This window comes from Bidens hawaiensis, unplaced genomic scaffold (assembly GCF_021521415.1).
Source record: "Bidens hawaiensis isolate Kalapana, Puna unplaced genomic scaffold, B.hawaiensis_p1.1 tig00030203_1, whole genome shotgun sequence".
Classification (NCBI taxonomy): Eukaryota; Viridiplantae; Streptophyta; class Magnoliopsida; order Asterales; family Asteraceae; genus Bidens; species Bidens hawaiensis.
Window position 1 is genome coordinate 160280 of NW_027495022.1, and position 11826 is coordinate 172105.

At 34.9% G+C, this 11826-nt stretch overlaps 1 pseudogene; it reads left to right on the forward strand.

The window, feature by feature from the left end:
• The first annotated feature begins 6598 nt into the window (after positions 1-6598).
• Positions 6599-7612, forward strand: LOC143580023 (mitogen-activated protein kinase kinase kinase 17 pseudogene; annotated as a pseudogene).
• The last annotated feature ends 4214 nt before the right edge of the window (positions 7613-11826 follow it).

Below are 11826 nucleotides of genomic sequence, written 5' to 3' on the forward strand. Positions count from 1 at the left end.
GATAGTTTAATTATTTGGGTTGAAGGTGGTTAAATTAAAATAAAATTAATTTGAATTTGTTTAAAATCAAATAAAAATATAAATTTGATTTTAAATTGAAGTTGAATTAGTAGTTCGATAAAATCTGAATTTGGTTCAAATCGAATAACCTAAATGAATCAAAAATAATAATAATAATGGTTATCTATGTTCGGTGTTAATTCCAATATAATTACAACTTTAGTCTTATTTAGTCTAGCACAATTCAATAACAAGTAATGATGAAAAAAACTATAATAAGAGTAAATAAGTAAAAAGTTTTTTTTTCATTTATTATGTTAAAGCAGTTTTAATTTGAATTCGGTTTGATTTGAATTTAACGGAACTCAATTTAGTATCTCACACTAGATAAACATGAACCCAATAACCTGAAAATGGTATGGATGAACGCTCCTCATTTGAATGCAAATCTAAATAATAAATCACTTTAAGCTTTAAACAAGTTTTAATAATTGTGATCAAGATGTAGATGAATTATTGTTATTGATGGCTCTTCATCTAGTATGTTTTGTGATTCATCATAATCAAGTTTTAGTTGTTCTCTTGGTTTTTGTAAACAACCTTTCATAAGAACGTTTTTATTTACAAATATTATATAAACCGTATTTTATGGTTGCAACTTTATAGGCTTTCAACTAGTTGTGACCCGCACCTAAGGCTTAACCCTTTGCTTTGTATCATGTCTAGGGGCTCAGCCCCTTGGACTCATTGGAGCTTGTCATTGGCGCACAACCTCTTGGAAACTCATGGTATAGGGGGTTTCACCCCCTTGAATACAAAGAAACCTGCTTGTGAAATATTAAAATAGTCTTGAACCAGTGTGTACTAGATAATCTTAACTCATATCAATATTTATTCAATTTATACTTTATTCTTTAGCAAATTTAACTAACCTGGTTTGATAGCAATAAGATCATCAACAACCTTCACTATTGACAAACAACTTTTCCAAGCTTTTGGCAATTTAAAACCTTTCTAGCACATTTAGATCATGCAAACTTTCCAAGGTAATGAAATTGGTAACAAAAGGAGTTGCACCTAAATGAATGAATGATTTATGTCTAATCATACCTTTTTCTCAACAGACTAAATGTCATTTGTGAATTTGATTAGAAAAAAAAACTATTTGTGATGTAAATATAATCAAATCATCCACACGATACAGAAAATATAAATTACATACTACATAACATGGTATCTTAAAATATTGACATGTATCCTATGCACGACAGAATAATGGGGGAAGATGAAGCACAAATTATAGAACACGACAAAATTAATTGTCCAACTTTTAGCCGATGAGGAGACGAGTGGGCTCAATTTTCGACTTTATACTCTTCAAGGATTAAGAACGGCGTGAATCACCTAATCAAGCATCAGCTAGTCCCTTCAACTCTTTTTTTTCTCCTTTTTCAGAATAGAACATAGCTCACTAATTGGTGTGTTAGTTAAATTAATCAGAAAACAAAATAATCAAATGGTTCAACCCTCGGTGGCCTATATACTACGTAGTGCCCGGCAAGGTATCCAATTCCAGATTCGACCAATCTCAAATGATTTTCAGAACCTTGGTAACATTTGTATTTACAACATTCGGTCTTGTTTAAAGTTTTATAGCTTTTGAGCATAAAATTTAAATTTGTGTATTATCATATAAATTGCTTATATAGCTAAATTTCTCTAATAATACGGGATGATTAGGTGCAATTGGTTTTCTTGTCCAATGGTATGAGGATGGTGATTTAAGGCTTAGGACCTTTAAGGTCTTACTTTCAAACCTTACTCGATGGGATTTTGATTCTAAAATGGTGGGTTTCCACTTTGAAGATATTCTTGGGTAAGCCAAGCATGAAGCATCAAAACTAATATAAACGTGACATTTTTTTTCAGGAAGACTTGCTCAGATATTTGAATGTATTGAAGTTGGTTACAAAAGTTATTAGAAAAATATATATGAAGTTTGAAACAGACCCAAAATATATGGTTGGATGCTTTGTTTTGTTGACTTTATAGAAACCAAAGATTTTGGTGTGAATGGTTGAAGTGTTGAACCATTAAAGTGGTTGATATCAAGTATTCCACTTGTTGGTAGAACATCCTCTCAAACTTTTGAGTAATTTAACATATACATTTGTCCAAAAATTAAGTCATTGATCATTAAACGCCATGGCTGTTTGTAAATAGTTTAAAAATACTATAATAAGCTATTTATTTATTTATATAGCATGTGATGTGTTATGGTGTGATGGTTTCTTTTGCATCATTCATCATCTTCTAGAAAAGGTTAGTTTTTGTTAACTTTTGAATGATTACAATAAAGTGACAGGTAAACGGGCAATAAGCTGCGCGCAACTCCCTTTTGAATAACAAACTCAATCCTACTAAAAACAAAGTTTTAGCTCTTAGGAGCCGAGGAACCATTATGCACAGCCCGTTAAACCATATTCAGAAACTCAACAGCCTCCAGGGCTAGGAAACAAAATGTATCAAAAGCAAACTAGACAACTTAACGTGTGTTAATTCTCTAAACATAGTTTATGTTTAGCAACCGTGCTTGTTTCCACATTCATCACAGCCTGACCCATAACAATTAAATTGACCCTAAGCCCAACAAAATGAAACACTCCTATATGATCCACACAACTTGTCACCCATGCCCACCAATTGACACTAGAGACTATAAGGATTGCCAACATGCTAGCTAGCATTTGGTTTATGAACATGCAAGTTTTCCAATTGTGTTAAAAGGTCAAAAATTAAATACAAAAATATATGTGTAACTTAAATTTGTATGTAACATGTATTAAAGTATTTGGTATCATGTCAATGTCATAATGAGCTCATTGATAAAAAAAATAAAATAAATTGGTAATAGATACATGATAGAGAAACAAGACAAGTAGTGAGGGTGTTTGGATGGGACCATGTACACTCATCATAATCACGTTTTTGAAATAACGTGTTAAACGTGTCATATTAGGCCCATTTGTCATGATAATGTAATGATATTGAAAGGTATGTGGCGGTGGTGTAAATAGTAAATACTAGATTCTTAGAGGCTAAGCTTAGTAGTAAATTTTATTTTCACACTATATTGTGAGTATATTATGTAATTGTAAAATTCGGATTTTACGGCTGAGTACTCGGCGACTGCTCGGACCTTTGATTTTTACCGAGATGAGTTTGTTGAGTCGGCTAATATAGTCAGCTTTGGTTAACATTCGGATTGTATCCTGGTCAGTGTACTCGGCCTAGTATTTGAGTTATGTACTAGGCTCCTAGTCGGTGTACTCTGCTTAGTATTCGGCCATAAATGAATTATGCTTGTTTTGAAACACTTTAGTATTCAGCCATAACATATATATAATATCCGGTAATTAATTTTATTTATATTTATTATGTTCGAGTACACTCTAAGTACTTTACGTATACTCCAAGTACTCTCAACTCTCCGCTTTGAAAGCTCCTACCGACTTTTGCAACACAACTATATAATGGTATCTATTGTGTTCTTTTATAGTACGAGTGGTGAAAATTGTTTGGTGAAGATGTGCATGAGTTGCAAAAGTTTGTAACTAAAACTTTTAAGATAAAGTGCATCTTCCTTCATGTGGTGTTTTAAAAGAGTTGACAACAAACCAGAAACTGATTGAAGCAGGGACGACTGATCCTCAATCAGTCGTCCTTCTCACCCTCCTCTTGAGCCGACCTTGAATTGAAGCATCAAGGCATACCGACAATATTTATGTGCAATTGTGCATAATATATCCATGAAATGCATGTGATATAATATTTGTAAATGTTATTTTTGTTATCTTTTCTTATTGAATGATATTTATGAAATATTTACTAGAGAAAATATATTATTAAGGATTATTATTATATTATTATCATGTTTAGGAAATACCATTTGATCAGGTTTCTAATCTTCAAACTCTATTTGATTTTCTCGCTACAGTCGTTGGCTCGTTGCTCTTCTCGTCTCAGTTGTAGCTCTTGTCACCATGATAAGCTGCCTGACCACAGTGTGCAACCAATCTTCTTTGATCTCCCAACCACCACCGCTCACGTTCCTACTTCACATGGAAGTGATCGTGTATATTCACAATTTTTCGCTCTGATCTAAGCGTTTGATTTCCTTTTGCTACGACTATAGGGGACTATTTCAGAGAATATATTATTATAGTTTATTATTATGATTAATAGCACATATTATTTGATTAGGTTTACTTTGAAATCATCCTTATCGTATCTTTATATAGCAATATGTAATAATTCATAAGGTTTTATTATTTTATAATATTAGTGTTTTGAGGCTTAAAGATGATAAGAGGCCTTATAAAGCATTGATAAAACCGGGAGCACAAATGAGTCATCTACTTCATAACCACAAATATTACAAAAAAACGTAATTGCACTTATGGTTTCTGTGATGAAACCTAAAACGCATCTTTCAACTTCGTGGTGGTCATTTCCAGTGGCGGACCCAGGATTTTTTGCCAATGGGGTCCCATATTTTCGGTGTTCAAATTTTTCGGGTCGGTCGTTGTTCAGGTCGGGTCGAGGCGAAGAAAATAATAAAAAACAATATCATAATAAAACTTTCTTTTCAATCATCACTACCTGAACGGGTCAAAATGGGTCAGGTTGACACATAAACACTTTGTTTTCCCTTTCTTAAACATTTTTGAGATAGAACCTAGATCCACCCTTTCATAAGCATGTGTTGAAAACCATTAACTTAAACTAGTGAAAAATAAAACTGATATTTTAAAGTGTTTGAATGTTTCTAAAGAAAACTATGCATAAAGTTGAAAACAATGATATGTATTTTAGAGGTGTTTGAATGTTTCCAAAGTTATCATTGCAACATTAGCAATCAAATGATTGATTAACACTAAAAATTAACACAAAAAACCAAAAACTGAGCCTTGTAAGACTTGAACCCATGACCTTTCAAAGATAAAACAAGGGACTTTCCACCAGACCACATCAACATTAATAGTATGGGTTCCAAGTATTAAATCTTATGGGGTCCTCAAAAAATTTAATATACCGCTTCTAATAAATTTTTAAAAAACATTGGTGTCCCGGGACCCCGATCCACACTATGTGGGTCCGCCCCTGGTCATTTCACAGATAAGGCCCTGTGATGGTCATTTTTTGTAATTTAGGTTTACTGTCGGCTCCCCGTTAGTTTGCTCCATTAAATAGAGAGGCAAATCCGTCTTTTTGATCAATTTCGTTTGTTATTAGGCAATTTTTCTTTTAGTTTTTTAGTCTAGTTAAACATAAATAGACTAAACTAGGCCACTTTTCAATTTCATTTCATGTTATTTTAATAAAACTAATTTACATAGTTACTTATTACTTAATCGAGCTCAACAGGTCATGCATAGTAATGTTATGCTCAAAGATCAACGAATGTAGTTTTTAAAAGATTGAGTTTTGCAATTCAAAAATTGGTAATGGCGCAGCTTGTTACCTGATCGACTTTTGTTTCAATGTAATCACTATCTTGCTCATTTATTACTTATATATTAATGGTTAGAGGGAACTGCGGTTTTCTTCAATATGGTTTATTCAAATATGTGGTTTTAGTCCAACAATTTCAAATCTATGATTTTCGTCCCTGTGGTTTCATTTCCCTTGCAATTAAAACTCGAATTCACTAATCTCGTTAAGTCTGTTCGTTAAACCCATTAGCGTGCCCTTCACGTGAGGGCCAGCTTTGTCATTTTTTTCCCCAAAATACACCCCAGGCCCTCTTGTGAGGAGGCTTGCGAATTAGGACTGAGGTTTATTTCGAAAAAAAAAGACAAAACTACCCCTCATGTGAAGGACACGCTGGTGGGCTTAACGACCAGAATTAGTGGGATTAATGTATTCGGGTTTAATTGCAAAGGAAATGAAACCACAGGATCAGAATTCATAAATTTGAAACTACTTTACTAAAACCATATATTTAAATAAACCAGATGAACAAAAACCGTAGTTTACTCTAATGGTTAAAGATCAAAGTTACCAAAAAAAATTATATTATATTTAAAAAATAAATTTTGTGCTGGGCCTAAATTTTGTTATGATTAAAATATAAAATTATAACCACTTAAGCAACAACAATTTCTTTTCAAGTACATAACCAATCCATTTTATGACACCTATCCATCCCAAAAATCACTTAACAAAATCCCACAAGTTTTAGTTTAGGTAACTTATTATCAATTTAAATACGTATCTTAATGCCACGTGTCCCTGCCACCTGGCTGCCGTCACAACCAACCCAATAACTTGTCACTCTTCATTATTATTTTGCCACGTGGTCAACCACCTTCAACTTCCGTTAAAACATAGTCAACTCTAGAAACACACAACATATGCCACCTATACATACAACTATTTTATATTACACCTTTCAACCACACACGTTTACACTTTACAACACACATATAAATATATGTTACATGTATCACTTAATATAACATATTAACAAACAATTCTTATTCTTTCATACCACACTAACAAACTCTTGTCAACATTCTTACAACAAAACCAACACATGGAGTGGACTAGAGGCCATGTTTTAGGTCGAGGCTCAACCGCGACCGTCACCAGCGCCACCTCCACCTCGGGCGACCTTTTCGCAGTCAAATCCGTTGACTTTCGACACGCTGAGATGTTAAAAAAGGAACAATATTTTTTATCAATATTGAAGAGCCCATATGTAATAAGTTACAAAGGGTGTGACACCACTAGAGAAAATAATAATTTGGTTTATAATATTTTCATTGAGCACATGTCGCGCGGTTCGGTTACTGATGTAATTAATCGTGGAAGCAGAAAACGGCTAGACGAGTTCAAGATTGCGAGGTACACAAGAGACATAGTTAAAGGGTTGGAGTACATTCATGATAATGGAATAGTGCATTGTGATATTAAAGGAAGAAATATTTTAATCGACGAATTCGGCGTGAAAATAGGGGATTTCGGTTGCGCGAAGCGGGTTGATGACGTGGCGCCGGTTCGTGGGACGCTGATGTTTATGGCGCCGGAGGTTGCACGAGGTGAGGACCAGGGGTGTCCCGCGGATATATGGGCGTTGGGATGTACGGTGATTGAAATGGCCACGGGTGGTTCCCCGTGGCCAGAAGTTAATGATGATTCATCGTGGTCTGTATTTTATAAAATTGGGTTTTCTGACGAAAGTCCGAAAATCCCTGACGGGTTTTCGGAAAAAGCAAAAGGGTTTTTAAAAAAGTGTTTGGTTCGGGATCCGAGGCGGAGGTGGACCGCGAGGGAGCTTCTCGAGCACCCGTTTCTTGAAATTGGGGAACTTGAGGAGAACTCAAAGCGAATGAAGTGCGAGAAGATGGGTGTGAGACCGACAGGTTCGCCGACGAGTGTACTTGATCAAGACGTGTGGGAGTCAACAAGGGAATCGATGGAAAGTGAATCGAAGTCTTTGAGGCAAAGGATCGAACAGTTGGTGTGCAAGTCTGATATGCCAAATTGGATGGGTGAAAATGATTGGGTTATGGTGAGGAACAATGGAGATGGTGACACGTGGCGGTAGGTGATGAGGTGGTGGTGGATTGAACTGTAGATGACGAGCTGTAGATAAGTAGGTACCATCAAAGTTAGTTGTAAACCAGTAGTTGTATATGTAGTGTGTAACATAAAACGATACCGTTTTATAAATTAACTTTTTGTACTTCGCGTTTACACGTTTTCGACGTATACCTTTTTTAATAACATTTGAAACCGGTAGCGAAGTTTGGACGAGTTTGTCGGGGAGGGGGGGTGTGTGTGGTGGTGGTAAATTTACATTACGTATAAAAATTTTCGGACAAAACAGATAAATTACACTATTGCACAAAGGGGGGGGGGGAGGGGGGGGACTAAACTTCGCCCATGTTTGAAAGTGTCCAAACTGATTTTGACGTTTTATTTATTCATGAATCACCAAGTAACATTATTTAGGAGAAATTTGTTACTGTGGGAAAACTCTACTAAGTCAAGTTTCAAACGTGAAACTTTAAGATCCAAGTCTTGACCATCATCCCAATGTAATTGGACCAGAAGGCAAACTGTCGATTTTGTCATAGAGTAATAACTAGTTATTTTTATTTTTTAGGGTTATAATTTAGTGAAAATATATAATTATTTTTGGGACAGATTACATTGAGGTTGCCAATAAGTTTAGAAGAAGAAGAAGATATAAAAGTATAAAACTAGTAAGAGTTATAAATTTGAATTTCGCAGATATAAATTTTTATGAGTGTAATAAATACTAAAAAACGATACTTCACATTTAAAGATTTCTTAATGGGGGTAAATAGTGGGGATCTAAGTAAAACATTTCACAAAGGCGAATAACTGAACCGAATGATGATCGAAATAACTGACTAGTTATCAAAGAAATAAACATTTTTTTATAGTTTGTCTATGCTTTTATGTCTGTAAATAACTAAATTCCATGAAATGAGCGTACTTTATATTAAGCATTTACAGTTTTTTTATTTTTATAACTAATATGTTATATGTTGGAAAACTATTGTCATGTTTTTTTGTATATAAATAACATATAATTGTTTACTTTTCTTTATTAATTAAAATAACTGCTAGTATTTTATTTGATGGTGTGTATAGAGATGTTCAACGAAACCGGTTCCTGGACCCGAACCGGACCCGAACCGGTTCCTACCCGTTTTTTGTAGGAACCGGACCCTATCTGATTCAACCCGATGATCCGTGACCGGTTCTTGCATTTCTGAGTGGGGGCGGGTAGGAACCGGAACCGAACCGGAACCGGTTCTGGAACCGAACCATCCGGAACCGGTTCCTAACCGGTTCTAGCCGTCGGATCGAATATAGCCGTTGGAAATCGTTTTTTTTGGCCGTTTTTTTACCGTTGGGGTCAAAAATAGCCGTTTTTTTTGCTCCCCCAAGCACCCCACTACTAGTATAAATAGGTATTTGGTGTCATGGGTTCATCACAACACTCAAAACGCAAACCCGAACGCAAAAAAATACAAAAAAACGCTATTACAACGTTTTGAGTTCTCTAATCTCTTGTTTTCTCTTCTTCTATATTCATATTTGTTGTTATGGCTGCCTCACAATCATCGGTTGGTCAAGGTTCCAACGCCGAACCAAGTTTCGTTCGTATTGTACCTTATAATCGTAATCAAGAGATTTGGTGCAATTGGGATTTGGTTGAATTGAGTGACCATTCATTGAAGGCTCGGTGCAAGTTTTGTGGGATTTACTTAAACCCACTTTCGAATTCAAATTTGAAGAAACACATCGAAAAACCGTATTGCAAGGCGTTGAAAAAGAACGTCGATTCGCAACTAACGCAAATGGATAGTGAAGGCGGAATATTTACATACCAAATTGATCGAGTTCAAGATCGTATGGCGAAGTTTGTGATTCAAGAAGCTTTGCCGTTTAGCCACTTCGACAACCCTCGCTTAACCGCCATGATTCGAGATACGCTTCAACCACAATACACTCACGTAAGTCGTCATACTCTTAAACGTTATTGTTTAAAATTGTGGAAGAAGGCCAAAGAGGTACTAATTGCATATTTTGAAAATATAAATACGGGAATAAACTTAACTAGTGATGTTTGGTCGGCTCCACATGGTCTACCCGAATCTTATCTTTGTGTCACCGCTCATTGGGTAGACCCGTCATCGTGGGAAATGATGAAACGCACCATTGCTTTCGAACTCTTTGAGTATCCACATACGGGAGATAATTTGTTTGAAATTTTAGATTATGTTATAAAACCTTATAAACTAGAAAATAAAATATTTTCAATGGCATTTGATAACGCGTCGAATAATACATCGGCGGTTGATAAATTATAATTAAAATATACGCCGATTTGCAATGGTGTATTTTTTCACTCAAGGTTGTTGCATATATCATTAATTTAATCGTGCAAGACGGACTTGCTTCGGATGAGGTTACATCGGTTATAAACGATTTTAGACTAATGATACATGGAGTTTTTAAGAAAAGTAAAAAAAGACAAATGGAATATAGAAAATTTTGTAAAGATACGGGAAGAAAAGCTTTGGGAGCTAATTGGGATGTACCTCATCGATGGAATTTCACTTGCATAATGTTTCAAAGTGCTTTGAAACAAAGAGAAACTTTACAAATGTTTCATTATAGTCTTGCCGATAATGATTTGGCAATCCCCTTTTCAAATGAGAAATGGGAAATTATCAATGACTTATCGACTTTTCTTGAAGTTTTTAAAACATCAACTACGAAACTATCGAGAACGTATTATCCGACAAGTCCCTTGGTTCTTTCGGAGTTATTTTTAATCGTTAACAATCTTAAAGAATTTGAAAATAAAAGTCCAATGTTTTCAAACATCATATTACCAATGAAGTTTAAATTAATAAAATACTTTCTTGAATTGCCACCGGTTTTTACTTGCGCCGCCGCTTTAAACCCAATGTTAAATGTTACAGGGGTTGAATGTGTGATAGACGAAATTTTTTCAGCCTTAGATATGCATGAAGTTGACCCAAACTTTTCAATAGAGGCAAAAAATGATTTTAACTTGAATTTTAAATTTATGTATGACTTTTATTTAAATAAATATGGGTCAAACATACACATGCCTATGCCGGGGGGGGTCTTCATCAAGTTCAAGTGCTACTAGAGTACGAGATCCCATGATTAGCCTTATGAACACCGTTCGCAACGTAACGGCTAAAAAACAAAGGGGTAACACCCCTTCAAGCGAACTAGGAAAGTATAGTGCAAATGATTACTCTACCGGTTTATCCGAAGAGGAATATGGCACTTTTGATGTTTTGGCTTGGTGGAAGGTAAAGGAAACCGAGTTTCCGATTCTTGCCACCATGGCCCGTGATTTACTAACCGTCCAAGCTTCTACGGTAGCTTCAGAATCCGCTTTTTCTCTTAGTGGCAGGGTAATATCGGTGAGAAGAACAAGACTAAATTCGGAGTCGGTGGAGATGTGCATTTGCTTAAAGGATCACTTGGACTCAATCGATCGTATTCAACACATAACCACTCTCGAAGATGAAACACCACTTGATGTTCGAGTGCACGACGAACAAGAAGGCATTTCTACAAGTAATTCCGAGGAAGAAGTCGCCGCTCAATAATTACGACGAACAAGAATGCTTTTCTAGAAATAATATGTCACAACTTTATATTTATAAGTTTAATGTTTTGTTAGTTTGTTTTTGAAGATTTTAAAACATGTAACCTTTTTTTTTTAACTTCTTAAAGTAAATAAAATGAATTTTATTTTAATTGTTTTGTTTATTTTTCATGCTATACAAATACGAATCGTAGTTTAGAATCCAAATCGCAAACGAAAAACGAAAAAAAAAACTAAATGCACTTGTATTGCAAATCCAATGAACAAGTTTACATTGTACAATGGTTACATATTCAACTGATGATGTTCCAACTGATGAAACTCTGCAACTAATGTGTCACTGATTCATATTTTGCATCAGTGACAACAAACTCTGCAACTGATGAATGTTCCCACTGATGAGTATTCCTCATCAGTGACAACCTTCAGTAGTTGTCATCAGTGGCAACCTTCAGTAGTTGTCTTCAGTGGCAACCTTCAGTAGTTGTCTTCAGTGGCAAACATCTTCAGTAGTTGTCTTTTCTTCATCAGTTAATTGTTTATTTTTATGTTAATTGTTTTTTTTATTTTTCATGTTATACATATACGAATCGTAGTTTAGAATCCAAATCGCAAACGAAAAACAAAAA